The sequence below is a fragment of the Bubalus bubalis genome, chromosome 10, assembly GCF_019923935.1.
Source record: "Bubalus bubalis isolate 160015118507 breed Murrah chromosome 10, NDDB_SH_1, whole genome shotgun sequence".
Lineage (NCBI taxonomy): Eukaryota > Metazoa > Chordata > Mammalia > Artiodactyla > Bovidae > Bubalus > Bubalus bubalis.
In genome coordinates, this window is record NC_059166.1 from 8,217,276 (window position 1) to 8,238,368 (window position 21,093).

A 21,093-nucleotide genomic window follows, 5' to 3' on the forward strand; every position below is an offset into this window, starting at 1 on the left:
TCACAGAAAATGCTGTTTGATTTCAAATTGCCTTTAGAAAAACTTTGTGTATGTAAGACTGAAGGACAAACAGCCTGGTTGGATCAGAAAATTGACTGAAAAATATCTGGTTTGTTTAGGAGTATAATGCATCTGATGGCCAATATGTCTATTTATGTATTTTTAAGATCAGTCAGGGGCTTCCCCAGTGGCTCAGCAGTAAAGAATCCACCTGCAATGCAGGAGATGCAGGAGACCTGGGTTCCATCCCTGGGTCAGGAAGATCCCCTGGAGGAGGGCATAGCAACCCACTCCAGGATTCTTGCCTGGAGAATTTCATGGACAGAGAAGCCTCACGGGCTACAGTCCGTAGGGTCACGAAGAGTCAGACATGACTGAAGCAACTGAGCACACACAGGCAAGGTCAGTCAGGCCTTTGCAACAAATCAGGGCAAAATTAGCATGCCATGCTAGGTCTTATTTCTGCACTGGACTCTCGAGTTGTAGTTTTCATGGGTGAATGGCGTTCTGTGCTGTCCCCCAGGGACCCTCACCCATCAGAGCCTTTCACAATGGACCAGCTTCTGGGGGACTTCAGGTGTGTTTCCAGCTGCTCCTCCTGGAACTGTGTCAGCTGACCCCAGACCTGTGAGTCAGGACGTCTCTGTTTGTGTTTAAGCTCTGTCCCACTTTCAGGAAGCTATCAGGCCTTTGATTCTCTTGGGAGAACTGAAACAAAGAGTCAACTTCTAGAATCCTACTGTGGAATACAGCAAAAGCAGTTCTAAGAGGGACGTTAATCAGACTTGTGGTTGCCAAGGGGATGGGGAAGGAAGAGGGTCGGATTGGGAGTTTGGGGGTTAGCAGATGCAAACTATTATATACAGGATGGATAAACAACAAGGTCCTACTGTATACCACAGGGAACTCGATTCAATATCCTGTGATAAACCACAAAGTAAAAGATTATAAAAGAGAAGGTATATATATGTATAACTGAATCAGTTTGCAGTACAGTTTGCAGTACAACATTGTAAATCAACTATACTTCAATAAAGTAAATTTTACACGTGTACACCCGTGGTGGATACATGTTGATGTATGGCAAAACCAATACAATATTGTAAAGTAAAAAAAATAAAAAATTTTTAAAAAAATTAAAAAAAATAAAAGAAAGGAAATTCTTCAGGAAAAAAGAAAAATCTCCAATAACAACCTAACGTTATACCTCAAGAGACTAGAAAAAGAAGAACAAAGTCCAAAGTTAGTGGATGGAAGGGAACAACAAAGGTTACACCAGAAATAAATGAAACTAAAAAGACAAAATAAATCAAGAGCTGGTTCTTTGAAAAGATACACAAAATTAACAAATCTTTAGCTAGAATCACCCAGAATTTTCTTAAGTGTGGTAAGAATTAACAAAATTTCTCTTGGAAGATGTGAAATGATCTAAAAAATAAGCAATGCATCAGTACTGGAAGGATATAACAGCAATAGCTCAAAAAGATTAATGCTCATTCATCTTAAGGACTTTCTGTGGCAAATATGATAGTTGGTCTTTTGCCCTAGTAGACTAAATAAAAAGAGGGGACAAAAATAGTTACATAAGCTATAACAGGGAGAGCTGAGGTTCGAAGTTATTATTTTGGATTTTGCACATTGAGTCACTTGATGAATTGGTTTGATTCTGCCCATCGTCTCTTAATGGTAGACAGTTTTTCTAGAGAGTGACAGCATGGGGTCAGCCAGGCCAGGACAGTCACTGTCCTGGTGGTCTCTGGGTGCAGGGGAATAAGCAGAACCAGAATATGTCACTCACAGTATAACTTGACCCTTCACATTTGCTGACTGCACTGCAATTTCTTTTAGTTGTGCTTTTAGTTGCTTGCACCCAGCTCCCTGAGGACTTGGTCTTCCCCCTTCCCTTGATCTTCCACTTCCCCCTTGCCCACACACCTGAGTAGGACCCCGGCTGCCTTCTGCCCAGGGGTATTGGTGGGGAGGCCCAGGCTCCATTTCCACTCCTGTCAGGGCCTGCCTGTGGGCCCAGGAAGGTCAGAGTCAAGTGCAGGCCCCATGGCATCTGGGGCAGTCACCACTGCATGCCTTAGGCTTGGGCTGTTAGTTGTCTTGTCTTAGGCTGGCTGTACCTGGCTTTGGCAGGGGCCTCTCACCTGCTCCTGGTCCAGGGGCCCAGCACATCCTGTGCAGAGGTTGCAATTCCTTGGGGTCATCCATTCCTTGTGCATTGGTGTGATGGGCCCAAGGGAAGGGGAGTTTCGCTTCCCCACCCCATTGGGCTGTGCATTTTCATTTTGCGTTGAGTTTGGCAAATTACATCACTGACCCTGTGTGCCAGGGCCCAGGGCAGCAGTGAAGCAGCAGAGGAGATGAGGTAGGGATACGTTCTTCCCATTAATTCCATTGCTGGTTGGTTCTGGTATCAGGCTATGGAACTTTCCATTAAGAAACTTTTTCAACACTGCTCAGATTTCGAGCTTTTATTCACATAATTTTTCTGTTCTGAAATGTCTTCTTTTAGCCGCTAAGATTTTCCAACTTTTCCTTATTTTTAAAGGCCCAAATCCAGATTGATCTCTCTCACAAGACTTCTGGCCCACTCCAGACAACCTTGCAGGTTCTCTGTGCTGAACTCAGGCTGTGCTTTCTGAGTGTTATTTACGAATTAAACATAGATTTCTGACCGTTCACCCTGTGTTAATTGTTTGGCCTCGTTACTGAACTTTTCAGGTGCTTGTGATTTGTTTAATGACTCTTCTTAATACAGTCTCCTGCAAAATGTGATAGATGCACGCAGACATATTTGTTGAATGAATGACACCCTCAGTGTGTGATGGCATTTTTTGAAAGTAAGGGAACAATTAAAGCCATACTTTTTAAAGACATTGTTGATTGGTCAAAATCAAACTTCTAAATCCAGTGATTTCAAGTGATCAATTAGAGAACAAGTAATGATGAACTAGAAATTGACAATGAAGAAAGGAATTTTTGAACCAGAAGACAGTGGTTTTTGTAGCAGTGGATTCATTTAATTTGAAGTCTGTCTTTGACAATCATGAGGTTAAGGACAGGGAAGCCTGGCATGCTACAGTCCATGGGGTCACAAAGAGTTGGACACGACTGAGTGACTGGACAACAGATTCCTCTACCTATGAATGATTAGATGAAATTCTCACTGCAACATGAGCGTGTATGTCTTTCCAGACCCACAAATTACGTTCTGTACCCCAACCAGGAGGTTAAGGAAAATTCTGGGGATTTGGGCAATGCTGCCTCAGTCCTGCTCAGCTTTTGAGAGGTCCTCCCAGGAGGGCGCTCAAGTATTGGGCTGTTAGTTGTTGTTGTTGTTTTTCCCAGATATTCTTACTTTTATTTTCAAAAAAAAATAAACATTTTAAATGTTTACCTGAAACATTTAAGGTAGACAGCAGCATTACTTAGTATTTATGAATTTATCATTTTAGAACTTCACATTTTAATGTTTGCTTATTAGAGGGTCTCAGTTAATATACTGATACCACGAAGGTCTTTCGTGGGGCTGCTCTTCACCTTCAGGTTTGTTGAATTTTCCTCCCAACTTTGGTGGTTTCCTGGGTTTCTTGAGTCACCACAGCTCCGGCTTAAGGATCTTCCATCCGGTGAGGCACCTGGGGCTTACAGGGCTTCATTTCAACAGAAGATGCTCCTTTTCTGTTTTCGTCCAATGACCAAAGTGAACACACGGGCTGTTGGCTCCATTTTCGGAGGAGTTTTCAGGTCGGGCTTTAAAGCGCACGAATGACGTCAGCACGTCAGCGCGTCCGTGAACATGGACTTGAGTCCAGCAGTGTTCTTGTTTTCTCATTTGGCGGGGCGGGGGAGAGAGCTGCGGAGGTGCCGTCCTCCGGGGAGTTCCAGAACAGAGGCTTTGGGTTCTCTGAAAAGCTCTCTATTCTTTCTTAAAATGTTCACAGAGTCCCAGGCCAGAAAACAAAACAAGACGGCTTTATTAGTCACCCGACAATGGGAGAGGAAAGCCACCCACTTCTCCATGCTTCCTTTCAAAGTAACCTCAGCGACCCTGACAGATTCATGGAACTAATTAGAAACAACAGTAAGGAAGCCGCGGGAGGGGCGATTTTGTCTCTAGACAACACTTCAGAACTTCCCTGAGGAGCCTCTGCTGCCTCAGACCCCGCTCCCTGCCCCGCTCCCACTCCCCAGGGCAGACCCTCCTGAGAGGGGCTCGGACCACCTCCCCCTTGTTGAATCCGCCATCAGTTTAGGCACTCCCGGGTCCCACAACCCACCTGACACGCTGACGCTCTACCCAGGCCTCAGTGGGGGTCAGAGCTCAGTCAAGCCCTGCAGCCCCCTAAGCTTTCGCCCTGACCACAGGGTTGAGGGTGGTGAGCCCCTCAAAGCAGAGGTCACGACCTGTGAAGAAAGGGAAGGATGGAAACCTAGCTCTCAAGCGCCTGCTCAGAGCTGGGCACTGTGCTGGGGGGAATCTTAATTGTTGTTCTTTAGTCGCTAACTTATGCCTGACTCTTTGCGATCCCATGGACTGTAGCCCACCAGGCTCTTCTGTCCATGGGGTTTTCCTGTGTAATATCATTTTACCATGTAAGTGGCCCTTCAATTATATAGAAGGAGAAAAACAGTCAAAAAGATTAAAAATGTATAGAAGATTGCATTCCAGTTATCTCCAAAGTTGGGTGGGTCTGCTCTAGGGAAGGTGCCAAATTAAATCTCGTTGATGAACCACTAACTACCTGAAAGTGAAAGTCAATTGGGTCCAGCTTTTTGCGATCCATCAGATCAGATCAGATCAGTCGCTCAGTCGTGTCTGACTCTTTGTGACCCCATGAACCGCAGCATGCCAGGCCTCTCTGTACATCACCGACTCCCGGAGTTCACTCAGACTCACGTCCATTGAGTCAGTGATGCCATCCAGCCGTCTCATCCTCTCTCGTCCCCTTCTCCTCCTGCCCCCAATCCCTCCCAGCATCAGTGTCTTTTCCAATGAATCAACTCATCACATGAGGTGGCCGAAGTATTGGAATTTCAGCTTTAGCATCAGTCCTTCCAAAGCACAACCAGAACTGATCTCCTTTAGAATGGACTGGTTGGATCTCCTTACAGTCCAAGGGACTCTCAAGAGTCTTCTCCAACACCACAGTTCAAAAGCATCAATTCTTCGGCGCTCAGCCTTCTTCACAGTCCAACTCTCACATCCATACATGACCACAGGAAAAACCATAGCCTTGACTAGACGAACCTTTGTTGGCAAAGTAATGTCTCTGCTTTTGAATATGCTATCTAGGTTGGTCATAACTTTCCTTCCAAGGAGTAAGCGTCTTTTAGTTTCATGGCTGCAGTCACCATATGTAGTGATTTTGGAGCCCAGAAATGGAATTCTCCAGGCCAGAATACTGCAGTGGATAGCCTTTCCCTTCTCCAGGGGATCTTCCCAACCCAGGGATTGAACCCAGGTCTCCCACATTGGAGGCGGATTCTTTACCAGCTGAGCCACAAGGGAAGCACAAGAACAATGGAGTGGTTAGCCTATCCCTTCTCCAGCGTATCTTCCCAACCCAAGAATTGAAGCTGGGTCTCCTGCATTGCAGGTGGATTCTTTACCAACTGAACTATGAGGGAAGCATGCTAAGTCACTTCAGTCGTGTCCGACTCTGTGCTACCCCATAGATGGCAGCCCACCAGGCTCCCCCGTCCCTGGGATTCTCCAGGCAAGAACACTGGAGTGGGTTGCCATTTCCTTCTCCAATGCATGAAAGTGAAAAGTGAAAGTGAAGTCACTCAGTTGAGGGAAGCATGAGTGCCCTCCAACTGGCCAGTTTCTAGCTTAAATTGTGGCAGGAAAATTATTTGGGAAAAAAAATGGTGTTGACATGACCACATTAAGTCTCTGTCAATTAATGACTAAAAATAGTTTTGTGTGTTCACATAGGATTCCAAGTTTATGTCAAGAATTATTCAAATACAGGAAAAGTTTCAGCTTCAGAACACAAACTTTCAGCATCTTGTTTTGGCCCATCAGAAACTTCACTGAAAACACAAATATTATTCAAGTTTCCATCTTGATGCCTGGCAGTTTTTCCCTTGGGAAAGAGCTTCCAAAATGCATAGTTTAGATATAAATTTATTCATCGCTCTAGTGTCTCTTTTATTGGGAAACCAACATAATAGTAGCTAACATTTATGTAGCCATTGTCATGTGCCAGATGCTGCCTTCAGTGTTCTGTGTATATTTACTCACTTAATCACCATAACATCCTGTGAAGTGGATACCATTGCTATCTCTATCTTACATGTGGGGAATTGAAGGCCCAGAGAGGTTAAGACTTGCTCAAGGACACACAGCTGATAAATGGTGGAGCCAAGTTCTTGGTATACTGATTTTTCTCTTTTCGTATGCTTCCTGTTTCTGTCTTAATAACGTTATTATATCTATATCTCACTGTAGGCCACCCTGGCTTGGCTACATTTTAAAACAGAGAAGATGCTGGTTCCTCCTCTCATGGCCCACGTAGGGCAGAGTCCCCTTGCTTGGAAGGTGAAGGGAGTCGCTGGGTGCAGTGAGGGGCCATCAGACTGGAGCTCTAAAGGGCTCCTGCCCCGCTTCTCTCATCCTAGCACCCACACCGCTTCTGATTTTAATGTGTAATTGAAACTTGATTTAACCCCAACTAACAGGATTAGGCAGAGAAGGCAATGGCACCCCACTCCAGTACTCTTGCCTGGAAAATCCCATGGATGGAGGAGCCTGGTGGGCTGCAGTCCATGGGGTCGCTAAGAGTTGGACACAACTGAGCGACTTCACTTTAACTTTTCCCTTTCACGCACTGGAGAAGGAAATGGCAACCCACTCCAGTGTTCTTGCCTGGAGAATCCCAGGGATGGGGGAGCCTGGTGGGCTGCCGTCTATGGGGTCGCACAGAGTCGGACTCGACTGAAGCGACTTAGCACAGCATAGCATAACAGGATCAGGAGAAGGTAGTTTGCTGTTGTAAAACCAAGCAGAGGAAAACAGACCCTGCTGGAATCACATGTGTCTTTTCTCTGAGTTGTCCGTGGCCTAGAAGGGCTCAGATTCATTTAGTTGGAGGGGCAGGGATTACCTAATTCCCCAGCAAGACGTGGCAGCTCACTCCCTTGGTTCAGCATGTTCTCCTTAAATGTGCAGCCGTGGGAGTCGTGTAAACCCAGATGAGAAACAGCTCTGCTGTGGAGTTGCCTTAGGAAGGCGGGTTAACCGCTGAGTGCCATGTATGCTTGTCTGTACAATGGCTGCGTTAATAAAAGATACCCTCTCAGGATGCGGTAAGAGTTAACTAAGATTATGTTCGTAAAGCAGGAGATTAACACAGTGGATGGCACAAATGACTCAAAAAATGTACTAATATCAGCAGGAACACATTCCATTTTATTACAGTGATTAGAAAGGAAGCACAAGCAACATGGGTGGACCTATAGATTTTCACGCTAAGTCGGAAAGAGAAAGACAAAGACCGTATCACGTATATGTGGAATCTAAAATACGGCACAAATGAGCTTACCTGTGAAACAGAAAGAGACTCACAGACACAGAGGACCGACTGGTGGTTGCCAAGGTCGGGGGAGGGAAAGATTGGGAGGTTGGGGTTAGGAGATGCAAGCTATTCTATACGGAGTCAATACACAACAAGGGCCTACTGTACAACATGGGGAACTATGTTTAGTATCCTGTGATAAGCCATAATGGAAAAGAAAACGAAATACATAGATATGTATAACTGAATCACTTTGCTGTAGAAAAAGTAGAAATTAACACAACATTGCAAATCAACTATACTTCAATAAAATAAACTTAAAAAAGAAAGGAAGCAAAAAGCAAAAGCTTTTATAAACCTAAGTTTCTCAAGAGAAATATCAGGCACACTAAGTCCTAGAGTCTCCCATCCAAGTGGGCCACCCAGTGTAACGCTGAGGCTTCAAGCAACTCATGCAACATTTACAATAATTGGTTACATACTTGACCATAAGGGAGATCACAACAAAACCAAAGAAATCAATAATAAAAAGTCTGACCAAACTATAGCAATTTTTTGAGAGCAACAGCTAAAAAGATATCCCCTAAAGTTTTTGTGTATAAGCATTTTAAAAGTCAAATCAAATATGATTTCTAAATGATTCCTAGAGCAAAGAAAATGTCTTAATGGGGGAATTTAAATATTTTGAACTAACAACAAAAACACTAGCCAAAACTGTGGAATGTATTATAGCTAAGGCAATATATCGAGTGCAACTTCTGGCTTTAAATGTATACAAAAAAGTTTGTTAAATCAGTGAGCTGAGTTCCAGTTTAAGAAGGAAAAGAGCAACTGAGCAAAATAAAAAAAGGCAAGACCAGAAATAGTAAAGGTTAGAGCAGGGATAATGGAATAGCATTTTACAAAATCACAGGAAAGTAAAACAGAACTAAATCTAAGGAAACTAAGCTTTGTCATCTACAGAACGGTGGTGCTAACATTGCCTTCAAAGTGAAGCTCTAAGGTCACATGTTACTCTGTGCAGAAGCACTCTGTAGACTGCAGAGAACTACTCTGATGCGCATTTCATCTTTATATCATTTATTCAGCCCATCCTGACCAATTACCTCTTCTGTGCCTGGTGGTGGGAGTATAATGCCTTCTTGGGTATTGATCATGTCAGCCCAACAGGACCCCAAACAGTGTCTGCAGCAAAGAGACACACACCACTTAATGAGAACACAGGATGGGGATGTAACCCGCTCAGGGATGTTAGGAAGGTTCTGAGTGAAAATGAGGTTCAAGCAGAGAAAAGGAGGCAGGATGGAGGGAGAAGTGTGTCAGACGAAGGGAAGGGCACGTGGTGTGTGTGAAGGACAGAAAAAGGACAGAGGGGCTGAGGCACCATGGCTGGGGAGGGGGCGGGACTGCAGTGTAGGAAGGAGCTGGGAGGCTGTGCGTGGAGTTTCACTTTCTATGAGCCACGGGAAACTGCTGCAGTGTTTGTTTTTGAGTTGGAGGGGATGGTTTGAACCTCCAACTTGTAGCCAATCAGAAGCACAGGTAACAACCTGGGCTTGTGCTTGGGGTCTGAGCCCTTTACCTGCAGAACCTGATGCTCTCTGCGGATAGATGGTGTCAGAATGGAGCTCATTTGTAGGACCCCAGTTGGTGTCACGGAACATCACTTGGCGATGTGGGGAAAATCCCACCCACACGTCAGGATCATGAGCGCAGAGCCCTTAACTTCCCCTTATGGCATTTCATTTCTCTATCCTTAAAACTGACTTCTATTTCCCACCTCCTGGAAATTCGGCTGAGCTTAGGTAGGAGTCAGGGGACGTCTACTGAATAGAATCTGGGACTCTTTCCTGCTCTCTCCTGCCAAAAAACACATCCATTTCCAAGGGAGCTCCTTACTCCAGGGGAATGACCTCAGAATAGGATGAATGTGCTTTCTGGGAGAGGTCCAGCCCTTGGTTTTTATTGAGAGAGTCATCAGCGTAGGACAAATGGATAGCAGAGTTAAATTATTACATTCTTAAAGTATTGGAAGCCCTCTTATTCTGAGCTTCAATTTGTGGCTTCCAGGGCAGCTGAGAGTCTCACTGTTCTGAAGGTCCTAAATCTCTGCTTTGCCTATTGGTCTATTGGCTTTCAAAGCCCATGTCTTTACCGATCATATAAGTCACTTGGTAAACTCCTTTAGGGTCTCCTGGTAAAATGTTTCTACTAGGATGTTGTTTTGCCTGTAGACAACTGAAAAATCAAATAACATCACTTAGTTGATGCCTTTGAATTGTGGCGCTGGAGAAGACTCTTGAGAGTTCCTTGGACATCAAAGACATCAAACGAGTCAGTCCTAAAGGAAATCAGCTCTGAATATTCATTGGAAGGGTTAATGCTGAAGCTGAAGCTCCAATACTCTGGCCACCTGATGTGAAGAACAGACTCATCGGAAAAGACTCTGATGCTGGAAAAGATTGCAGGCAGGAGGAGAAGGGGATGACAGAGGATGAAATGGTTGGATGGCATCACCGACTCAATGGACATGAGTTTGAGAAAACTCTGGGAAATAGTGAAGGACAGGAAAGCCTGGTGTGCTACAGTCCATGGGGTCACAAAGAGTCAGACGTGACTTAGCGACCGAACAACAACAAACATTAAAATGTATCAGTTCAGTTCAGTTGTTCAGCCTTGTCTGACTCTTTGCAACCCCATGGACTGCAGCATGCCTGGCTTCCCTGTCCATCACCAAACTCCCGGAGCTTGCTCAAACTCATGTCTATCATGTCGGACATGTATAGCTTTACATAACAGGAGATCCCGGGTGAGCTTCTGTATTCCTATCTTCATCTCACTTTCTCAAACTGTGTACTGCTGCCTCTCCCACCTAAGAATTTCCCTTGTGTCACTCTCATCTTTTCCTTTCTTCAAAATGATATTTCCACTCCACTGAACGATACTCACACAAGGAAGCACCTACAACAACCCTGAAACATCTACACTAAAAGAACTGTTTCTCTTTTTTATAGCAAAACTGCTTCAGATGGTTTCCCTACTTACTAACTCTTCTTCTGTTCCTTCAATTTTCTTTTGAATCTTCTCCAATCAGGTTTTAAAAAATACTGAGCAATAACCAACATATAACATTGTGTTAGTTATATCAGAACAACATGATTTGATATTTTTATGTGTTGATAAATGATCACCACAATAAATCTAGTTAACATCCATAGCCACACATAGTTGCAAATACTTTTCTTGTGATGAGAACTTTTTAAAAATGACTTTTTATTTTTAATTGAAAGATACTTGCTTTACAGTGTTGTGTTGGTTTCTGCCATATACAACATGAGTCAGCCATAGTGATGAGAACTGTTAAGATGTACTAACAAGTCTCAAATATACAGCAGGGTGTTATTAACTATAGTCACCATGCTGGACAGTACACTCCCATGACATTTATTTTATAACTGGAAGTTTGTACACTGTGATTCTCTCCACCCATTTTGCCCACCCCTCACCTCTTGCCTCTGAAAACCTCCAATCTTTTATTTACAAGTTTGGGCTTTTCCTTTTTGTTTTTAATTAAAGGATGATTGCTTTGCAGTATTTTGTGGTTTTCTGTCATACATCAACAAGAGTCAGCCATAGGTACACCCATGTCCTCTCTCTCCTGACCCCCGCTCCCATCTTCCTCCCCATCCCACCCTTCTAGATCGTCACAGAGCCCCTGTTTGAGTTCCCTGCGTCATACAGCATGCAGAGAGTAACATGGAAATCTACGATACAGTGTGTGAAATAGACAGCCAGTGGGAATTTGCTGTTTGTTTTGTTTTTGATTCTGTACATACGTGAGATCATCTGCTATTGGTCTCCGTCTGACATCTCCCTTAGCATAACACCCTCAAGGTCCGTCCATTTTGTTGCAGATGGAAAGATTTCCTTCTTTTTACAGTTAATATTCCATCGTATTGTTGTTATTCAGTCACCAAGTCGTGTCCAACTCTTTGAGACTCCATGGACTGCAGCATGCCAGGCTCCCCTGTCCTTCACTATCTCTTGGAGTTGGCTCAGATTCATGTCCTTTGAGTCGATGATGCTATCTAACCATCTCATCCTCTGTCGCCCTCTTCTCCTGCCCTCAATCTTTCCCAGCATCAGGGTCTTTTCCAGTGAGTTGGCTCTTCGCATCAGGTGGCCAAATTATTGGAGCTTCAGCTTCAGCATCAGTCCTTCCAATGAATAGTCAGGACTGATTTCCTTTAGGATGGACTGGTTGGATCTCCTTACAGTCCAAGGGACTCTCAAGAGTCTTCTCCAACACCACAATTCAAAAGCATCAATTCTTCAGTGCTCAGCTTTCTTTATGGTCCAACTCTTATGTTGGTACATTTAAAAATCCACATTTTAAATGTATGCCACATTTTCAAATCCATTCATCTATTGATGGACACATATTGTTTCAATGTCTTGGCTGTTGTAAATAATGCTGCATTGAACATGAGAGGCACATGTATCTTTTTGAGTTAGGTTTTTGTTTTCTTTGGATAAATACCCAGGCGTGTAATTGCTGGATCATATGGTAGTTCTCTTTTTAATTTTTTGGGAAATCTCCGTTTTGTTCTCCATGGTGGCTGCACCACCTCCCCACCAACTGTGCACAAGGATTCCCTTTTATCTGCACCCTTGCCAACAATTGTTATTTCTTGACTTTTTGACAACTGCCAGTCTGACAGGTGTGAGGTGCTATCTCCCTGTGGCTCTGAGTTCTGTTTCCCTGACGTGGAGCATGAGTGGACTTTACCACCCTCTCCTCCACGGGAGCTCCTCTTAGCAGAGTTCCTGATGTGCTGGCAGACCCAGTGGGTGATTTTCCTTTCCTGACTCATCAGCAGCATTTGATGTAGTTGATCAGCCCTTTTGCTCTGAAACACTTTTTTTCTTGGCTCCTCTGTTCCCCTCCTGTAACGCTGACACTGCTCCTCAGTCTCCTTTTGAGATTCTTCTGGGTTTTTTGGACTTCGAATATTGAAATACCCTGAGGCCAGTCCTCAAACCTTTCTTCTCTATTTGTTCTCTTTCTTGATGAGCTTATCCCATCTCACCGCTTTAAAATTCATTCATGTGCTAATGATTGCCCATGTTAGACCTCCAACTTGGACTTCCCCACCAAACTCCAGACTCATAAATCCACCTTGTAAATCCACAAATCTAGCTTGACTATGCAATGTCTGATTGGCATCTCAAACAGTGCATCAAAACTGAGTTCTTGATGTCTTCTTTGCCCCAAATCTGCCCTTCCTCCAGTTGCCCTACCTCAGTAAATCACAACTCCATTCTTTCATTTCTTCTGCCCTCAAATCTTGGGTTTCTCCCACACTTTTAGTGTCCTTATATTTATATTTTGTTTTCATTTATAATTTTAAAATTGATAACATATTGAATGATAATATTTTAAGTATATTGGACTAATTAAAACAGATTATAAAAATTGATTTTTCTCTTATACCACTTTTTTTCAGAGTGCCTACGAGAAAATATGAAATTATGCATGTGGCTTGCATTTGTAGCTCACGTTCATTTCTCTCAGAGACCAATGATGCTTTACTTGAATCTTGAGAAGTGGTGCTGGCTCGTATCAGATTAATATACAACTCGGGTTATGCAAGTATGAAAGAGGTGGGTAATGGGAGTTAGAGGGCAACTGGCAGTGTTGGTTACATGAGAACAGCTGTTTGTTGCTTTTTAAAATATATATTAACATATATAGTGCTCAAGTATATATGCTATTTACAGTATATATCTATATCAACATAAAACACAGGTATCTATATGTGTGTACAATATATGTCCTAGGGTGTATAGGACATATACACTGTTTCTGGGGGTCACGGGGCCCACACACTTGCTCTGCGGAGAGGAGAGGTGGGGGAGTGACTTGGGGTCACTGGAGGGTGCACACCACATAAAAATCAAGGCCTTCCAGGGACAAAAAGGGGGCTCAGGACGTGAAGGGCTGCCCTGCCCACGTGGTCACCCCGGTTTTGGAACCAGCAAACAGTTGACATTTTTGGGTGTTTCTGGACTTTTGTGCAAAATGACTTCACTTAAAAACAACAACAACAACAAAAAATCCAACTACATGGGTTCTGAATCAGTGGTTGGGCTCTGAACATCTGTAAGGATTCAGACACACAGCTCCCCCACCGGGTGGGTTTCCGGGGCTCAGAGGGTCCTATGTGGCCTGGAGAGGAGGTGAGGGGGCTTCACTCAGTCAAGAGAATTGCCCTTCTCCTCCCAGCTTCTCAGGGACAGCACGTGTCAGCAGATGTCTGGTCACCGAGGAGGACTCTGCCAGTCCTGCTCACTCAGAAAACACCACCCACTGGAGAGGAGACACAGGGGTCCCCCCATTCTCTGGGTGGGGGCTGGCCTGCCATCTGCCTGTCCACCTCCTCGTGGCCCATGGGAACCTTCCTCTGATGCTCAGAACCACTCTGCCTTGCCAGCCCTGTGTGGGGTGCCCCAGGGACCCCTGGATCGTAACTGACCTCTGTTTCCAGCTTCCTGCTCTGAAGGGAAAGCCCTGGAAGCAGCTTCAGTTCTCATGGTTGTCCCTGGAGCCACAGATGTCAACCAAGTGATGTCATACTTTGGGCCCCGACAGGCTCAGTAGGTCCTGTGCCCTGAACCCACTGCCAACCACAGCCTGGGTGCAAATACATTAAATGGGAAACTACACCAAGGTACGGTTTTCTCTATTAAGGCTTAAATAAGCTGCTTCCATGGTCAAGGACTCATGAACGCCATGGCCCTTGGACTGAGGGGTGCGTGGGCAGGTGAGTTGGGGGGTAGAGGCCTTCCATGTTCCCCCACAAGTGGGGCAGGGAGAGGAGGGCAGGACAACGGGGGAGCCCTGGGCCAGTCTAGTCGATTGCTGGGGAGGTGGGGGTGAGCTGAGGAAACCCCAGCCCAGAATGCTGGGGATGCCCCCACCTGGGGAGAACCAAGCTCTGCCAGCCCCAGGAGGGTTCAGGGAAAGGAGAGGGCATAGGAGCTTGTGCTCCAGACTGCTGGGTCTCTAGGGAACCCTGTTGCCCTGAGGATGAGCGCTTGTGGTGGGGAAGGTCTGGACAGGACCCCCTTGGCAGTCTTGCTGGGAGTTGGGGCACAGGGCCTATGATTGGCAGGCAAGGTTCTGGGTGGCTGGGGTCCCTGCCCAGATCAGCTCCCCCTGCCCCCGCCGGGGGCTCCCTGGGAGCCTCACCAGCACACCACCATCCACTGGCCTCCAGTCTGCAGGAACCAGCCCAGAGCTGATGGAACCAGACACCAGCAAACACAGGATCCAGAGCCCCTGCCCTCACAAGGGCCTTCCTGGGCTCCATGAACTCTGTCCTGCTCAGCCAGCCCCCAAGATGACAGGAGAATTGGTACCCCAGCTTCCTTCGGCATCTACCAACGCCCCCCCTACCCCAGCCCTGGGTGAGGCCAGATGAGAAGGTGGCTGGGCTTACAACTCCCTGGGCCCCAGACATCATTTTCTGGGGTGGGGGAAGAGGTGGGGGTCTCACTGGAGGATCTGGGGACTCCAGGAAGGCAGGAAGGCATGGGGAAGCCTTGGCTTGGGTCCCAGCCATTGAGGGTGTCTCCTAGAGACCCATCCTCTGGGGGCAGCGGGGCCAATTTTCTAGTCTTTTGAGAAACACTGCAAGAGTCTTCAGGGCAGGGTGGGCCCAGGCCTGGGGGCAATGAAGGGGAGGAACAAAAGAGGCCCTCCATATTTTTCTGCTTGGCTGACTTTCAGGGCGCTGATGTTTTCTTCCGGCACCAGTGTGTGGAGGAACTTGAAGGTGCTGATGTAGTAGGTTGGGATGTCTGCGGCGGCCAAAGGCTCGGAGATCCAGGCCACTTTGAAGCACTTATCAAATCCCAGGGCCTGTCCTCCAATCCTCACCATCTTCCAGAGCCCCCCAGATGCACTCGTGAACAACAAATTACTAGGAAACCTCTGCTGGGTCTGCTTGTCCCTCACCAGGGAGATGTAGCCCTTTATCGGGGAGAAGGAGAAGAAGCGGATGTGGCCACAGTTATCGCCGGAGGACACCAGGGGGTCCTTCAGTCCACTGGAGTAGAACGTGACGTCCATAAGGAGTGTGGCAACAGTGGGCGGTATGTCAGAGTCCAGCTGGTGGCACAGAACCTGTTGCTTGGGGTGGACAGTGGGTGGATGACGGGCCTCTGGACCACCTTGGGTTTCATGAAGCAGTGTGTAATGCCAAGGTTCTCAGCTGCCAGCGTCTCGCTATTGATGACGTGCAGGGTGGTTAACTCTGATGACAAAGTGTGGGTGATGAAGGGCAGGTCCTACTCATGCACCAGGATGAAGTCCATCTGGTAGGTGGACAGCGTGGACACAGAGATGTTCTGATCAGCCAGTGGGGCAATGACTGACTTGATGATCTTGGTCATGCTGGTGGGCTGGAAACTGGAGAAGCTGCCGCCCTGGACACCACATTGAGGGTCAGCCAGGTGGCATTGGCCACACCCAGGTGTTCTGAGGAGGGCAGTTCCAGGAAGCCCTCCTCATTGACAATGATGGTGTAATCCTCTGGCGTCTTGGTCAGACTGAAGAACTTGCACCTGGTCTCGGAGGACGGGAAGGCAAGTTTGATCAGGCTGTAGGTGAAGAGTGGGATACTCTCCTTGACAATGCTGGCAACTTGCCGCTGAGGGAGCAGGTGTTTGGAGTGTGGGTTTTGGAGCTGAACAAGCAATCACGTCCTAGTTCCACTGCTTAGCAGCAGGTGACGTCTCTGAGCCTCAGTTTCATCATCTCTAAAATGGGGATAACAATATTTACCATGTAAGGTCATTGTGAGATTTGATAAGATGATGTTGATACAATTTAATATAGCACATCTTCCCAACCCAGGGATCGAACCCGGGTCTCCTGCATTGCAGGCAGATGCTTTACCATCTGAGCTACCAGGGAAGCCCGATATAGCACATAGTGAGCACAAATAAGTGGTAGTTAATATCCTGATTTCTCAAGTCTTGACTGATCCCACCTTTGGGCAGAGAGTCCTTGGCTGGCATTCAAGCCAAGATGCTGTTGGTACATGTTCTGAAGTTCCAGTTTCCTAAACCGCAGTGTTGAAAGCTCTTGGTCATCGTGGAAAGTTCAGTAGATATGAAATATATTATTCCTAGGAATCAGAATTTACCAAAATTACAGGCCCCTGGAGGTGATGTCATTTTAGCAAAAAGATCTTTTGCTACAAAGGATGTCACAGTATGTTTTGTTTGCTTTGTTTGTTGAGTCACTAAGTTGTGTTCAACTCTTTGTTACCCCATGGACTGCGGCATGCCAGCCTTCCCTGTCCTTCACTATCTCCCCAAGTTTTTGCAAACTCATGTCCATTGAGTTGATGATGCCATCCAATCATCTCATCCTCTGTCGCCCCCTTCTCCTCCTGCCCTCAATCTTTCCCAGCATCAGGGGCTTTTTCAGTGAGTCAGCTCTTCGCATCAGGTGACCAAAGTATTGGAACTTCAGCTTCAGCATCAGTCCTTCCAATGAATAGTCAGGGTTGATTTCCTTTAGGATTGACTGGTTTGATCTCCTTGCTGTCCAGGGGACTCTCAAGAGTCTTCTCCAGCACCGCAGTAGGAAGGCATCAATTCTTCGGTGCTCAGCCTTCTTTCTGGTCCAACCCTCACATCCATACCTGACTGCTAGAAAAACTATAGCTTTGACTATACGGACCTTTGTCAGCAAAGTGATGTCTCTGCTTTTTTATATGCTGTCTAGGTTTTTCATAGCTTTTCTTCCAAAGAACAAGAGTTTTTAAAATTTTGTGGTTGCAGTCACCATCCACAGTGATTTTAGAGTCCAAGAAAATAAAAATCCGTACTGTTTCCACTTTTCCCCCATCTATTTGCCATGAAGTGATGGGATCAGGTGCCATGATCTTAGTTTTTTGAATGCTGAGTTTTAAGCCAGCTTTTTTACTTTCCTCTTTTACCCTCATCAAGAGGCTCTTTAGCTCCTCTTCACTTTCTGCCGTTAGAGTGGTGTCGTCTGCATATCTGAGGTTATTGATATTTCTCCTGGCAATCTTGATTCCAGCTTGTGATTCATCCAGCGGAGCATTTCACGTGATGTACTCTGCATAGAAGTTAAATAAGCAGGGTGACAATACACAGCCTTGACGTACTCCCTTCCCAATTTGGAACCAGTTTGTTGTCCCATGTCCGGTTTTACCTACTGCTTCTTGACCTGCATACAGATTTCTCAGGAGGCAGGTAAGGTGGTCTGGTATTTCCATCTCTTGAAGAATTTTCCACAATTTGTTGTGATCCAGGCAGTCAAAGGGATTCATTCAACAGATAATTTTGCCAGCCTCAGAGCCTATCAACTGCCATTAGTCGCCATCTTACCTGCCCTCTAGGGTTTTCAGATCCTGGCCATCTTCCTCAGATTCAAGAACATCCTTAGGACCAAAGCTCCCTGTCAAAACTCTATGGTCTGATCCTGGAGGTGGAGCCTGCCTTGGAGAACTGTGCAAGTCACGCTGAAGCCGACAGCTTCACCCTCGTGGAAGGATCCTTTTAGGGTGACTCTGATGAGACTTTCTCAAAGCGGGGCTCTGCCAAGCAGTCACTACTTTTGACACTCACCATGGACTTAGGATTCTGCTGGTATCATGAGACATACTTTCTGGACAGGAGCAATGCCTGTTCAGCACTTACTTTGCTTGACTCACTGACCCATCGGGACCTGGCAGGGAGATGGCACACTGCTGATTGTCTGATTGAATGCAGCAGCCCATCGATCTGAAATAATCATGGTAATTGATGGTAAAATAGGACCCGAGTCAAGGAGTCACAGAGGGATTCTCAGAAACACACTTATTGTATAAAGTAGTGATTCTCAGTGTTTTACAAAGAGGAGCATGTTGCTACTTGTGTGATTTGCCATTGTTGCTCTCCACCTTTCTTTCATTGAAATAAGCTTTTTAACCTACTTTGAAAGATACACATTAATACTTTTAAAAAGAGACTGCAAATTAAAGCTTGTTTTTGGTTTTAAAAGCAATATGTATTTTCAGAATTTGATGACTCAATGGCCTCCACTCCCATGGGGATGATGGCGAACACCCTGATGCATAAAATAAGATCCAACTCTTCCTTATGTTCCTCCTGCTTTTAGATATGTTTCATAGTAGCTTTGTCCTGTCATTCCAAGCACTGGAATGTTGTTGAATAAAGTGAGAACTAGAATAAAAGTGAATGTCATAGCTTTTGGATCTTCCTTGAGAAGAATAGTTCTTTCTCCTGCAGTACTTAATCATGAATGAATGGAATGAATGTATGATTATTCTTAAATTGTTGCCTGAAAATTGTCATGTCATTTTTCATTTGTATATGTCACCCTTCATTCAAATGGTATGCTCCTGAAGGGAAGGCTATTAATTTTTTTTTTCTTTTTTGGATTTCAAGTGACAGGGATTTAATTCCATGCAGCTTAAGTAAGAGTTGAGATTTACTGACTCCTGTAACTGGGAGAGACAGGGCTGCATTGAAGAAATCAGCCTGTGTATTCAGGGCTTGCTCTCAGTCTCCATGTCTCATCTCATCTCATCTTCTCTTTGTGTTGGTTTTATTCTCTCTCATTACCAGGGTTTTCCTCTCTGTGGTAGGTGATGGGGGTGGGCAGAGGGAATGAGTGGAGGGCAGGTGACCTGGTAGCCGGCAGCTACAGACTTTCATCATCCCAGCTGTTGTATGATGAATTTGGCTGGCCTCCGTCCCTGGTTCCTGGAAGAAAACCTCAAAACTCTTGGAATTTCCCGAGTGATAGGAGTGCCTTTGTAATTCATCTGTGGGTTCTTGGACCACACCTGAGTTTATATGAGGTGACTCATTGTTGGCCCCCAGATAGTTTTAGGATGGGGCTGGCCAGGTCAGAAGGGCCAACCATGTTAATTAGAGGGTTGGGGCTATGAACCAAGTAATATCAGCCCCACTTTCCATGGGTGAAAGAGAGTGGAGATTGAGTTCAATCTCATGGCCAGTGGCCCCATCACATAGCTATAGAGTGAAACCCTAGTAAAAACTCTGACTGAGTATATCAATGTCCCAGAACAGTGACACATCAGGAGGACACAGAGCTTTGCATTTGGAACCTTCCCACATGATGCCCCATATGTCTCTTCATTTGACTGTTCTTGTTTGGTATCCTTTTGCTATAATAAATCTGGATAGTGTTTTCCTGAGTTCTATGAGTTGTCCTAGTGAATTATCAAACCCGAGGAGCTGGTGGGAACCCCTGCATTTGCAGCAGTGGGTCAGAAGTGTGGGTGGCTTGGGCTGGTGCCTGAAGTGAGGGTGGGCTGTAGAGGACAGTGCCGTTAACCTGTGAAATTTGACCTAACTCTGGGTAGCTGGGGCTTCCCAGGTGGTGCTAGTGGTTAAAAAAAAAAAAAAAAAAAATCTGCCTGCCAATGCAGGAGATGTGGGTTTGATCCCTGGTTCTGGAAGATCCCCTGGCGAAGGACATGGTAACCCACCCAAGTATTCTTGCCCGGGAAATCCCATGAACCAAGGAGCCTTGTGGGCTACAGTCCATGAGATTGCAAAAGAGTCGGACATGACTGAGCAACTAGACCAGCACCTGCGTCTTTAGTACACAAATTGCATTGCCCTGACTTTGGTGCAATTTCCAACACAGAAGTGGAAAATTCCACACTAAGACTTTGGTTGGACAGACTGGGTAATTTGGCCACCTTTGAAACTTTGGCTCCACACGGCATGAGGAGGAGCAGTTCTGCTGCCGTGGGGGGCGCGGGGACCCATGTTGGGTGACAGAGCAGTAGTTGTCTCCCACAGCAACAGTTTGCATCATTTTCTGACCTCAGCATGTTGCAGAGACAGTTAGTGTTCATCAAATATTTATTTGCCCCCTTACATATGTCAATATAACCACAAGTGGGGTCTGACTTCTCGCTGCTCAAAAGCCAATAAAGGGGCAAGTTTGGTGGAAAGGAAAGCTTGCTTTGTTTTGGATGCCAGCAACCTGTGTTGGGGGAGGACAGACTCCTGTCCAAGGGCCAGCTCCCCCTCTCCCTGACAATCAGGAGGCAAGAATTTTTACAGGCAGAGGGAGGGGGCTATGTGCAGAAACAGCACAGTCAGCTCTGACGGTCATCTTGAAATTCGTCATTGGTGGTCTGACCAGCGTCATCTTGATTATTTTAAGTCCATAATCTTTAGTTCCAGGATTGGTTTGTTCCCATTTCCTTGAGGCCAGTTCTCCCAAATTGTGGCAGATTATGTCATGGCTACAGTCTGGACTTATGCGGTTAACTTCTTCTACCTGGTGGGAGTTTCAGTATCTACAAGACAGCTCACAGGATATGGCTCAGAATATTATCTACAGCCCTTGAGGAGGAACTAAAGGTCCTTGGCTTTGCTGAATGACTAGAACTATTATTATTTAGTCTTGTTGGACTATTTTTTGTCCCTGCATTTTCTCATTTCTCCGATTAAACTTATTCTTTGGCTAAAGTTT

General features: G+C 45.7%; 1 non-coding gene and 1 pseudogene across 1 annotated transcript; both read right to left on the reverse strand.

Moving 5' to 3' along the window:
• Nucleotides 1–13,042: 13,042 nt before the first annotated feature.
• LOC112587618 lies at nucleotides 13,043–18,352 on the reverse strand (annotated as a pseudogene).
• Nucleotides 16,441–16,512, reverse strand: TRNAC-GCA. The gene has a single exon. It is a non-coding gene; the product is annotated as a tRNA-Cys (tRNA).
• Nucleotides 18,353–21,093: the final 2,741 nt, after the last annotated feature.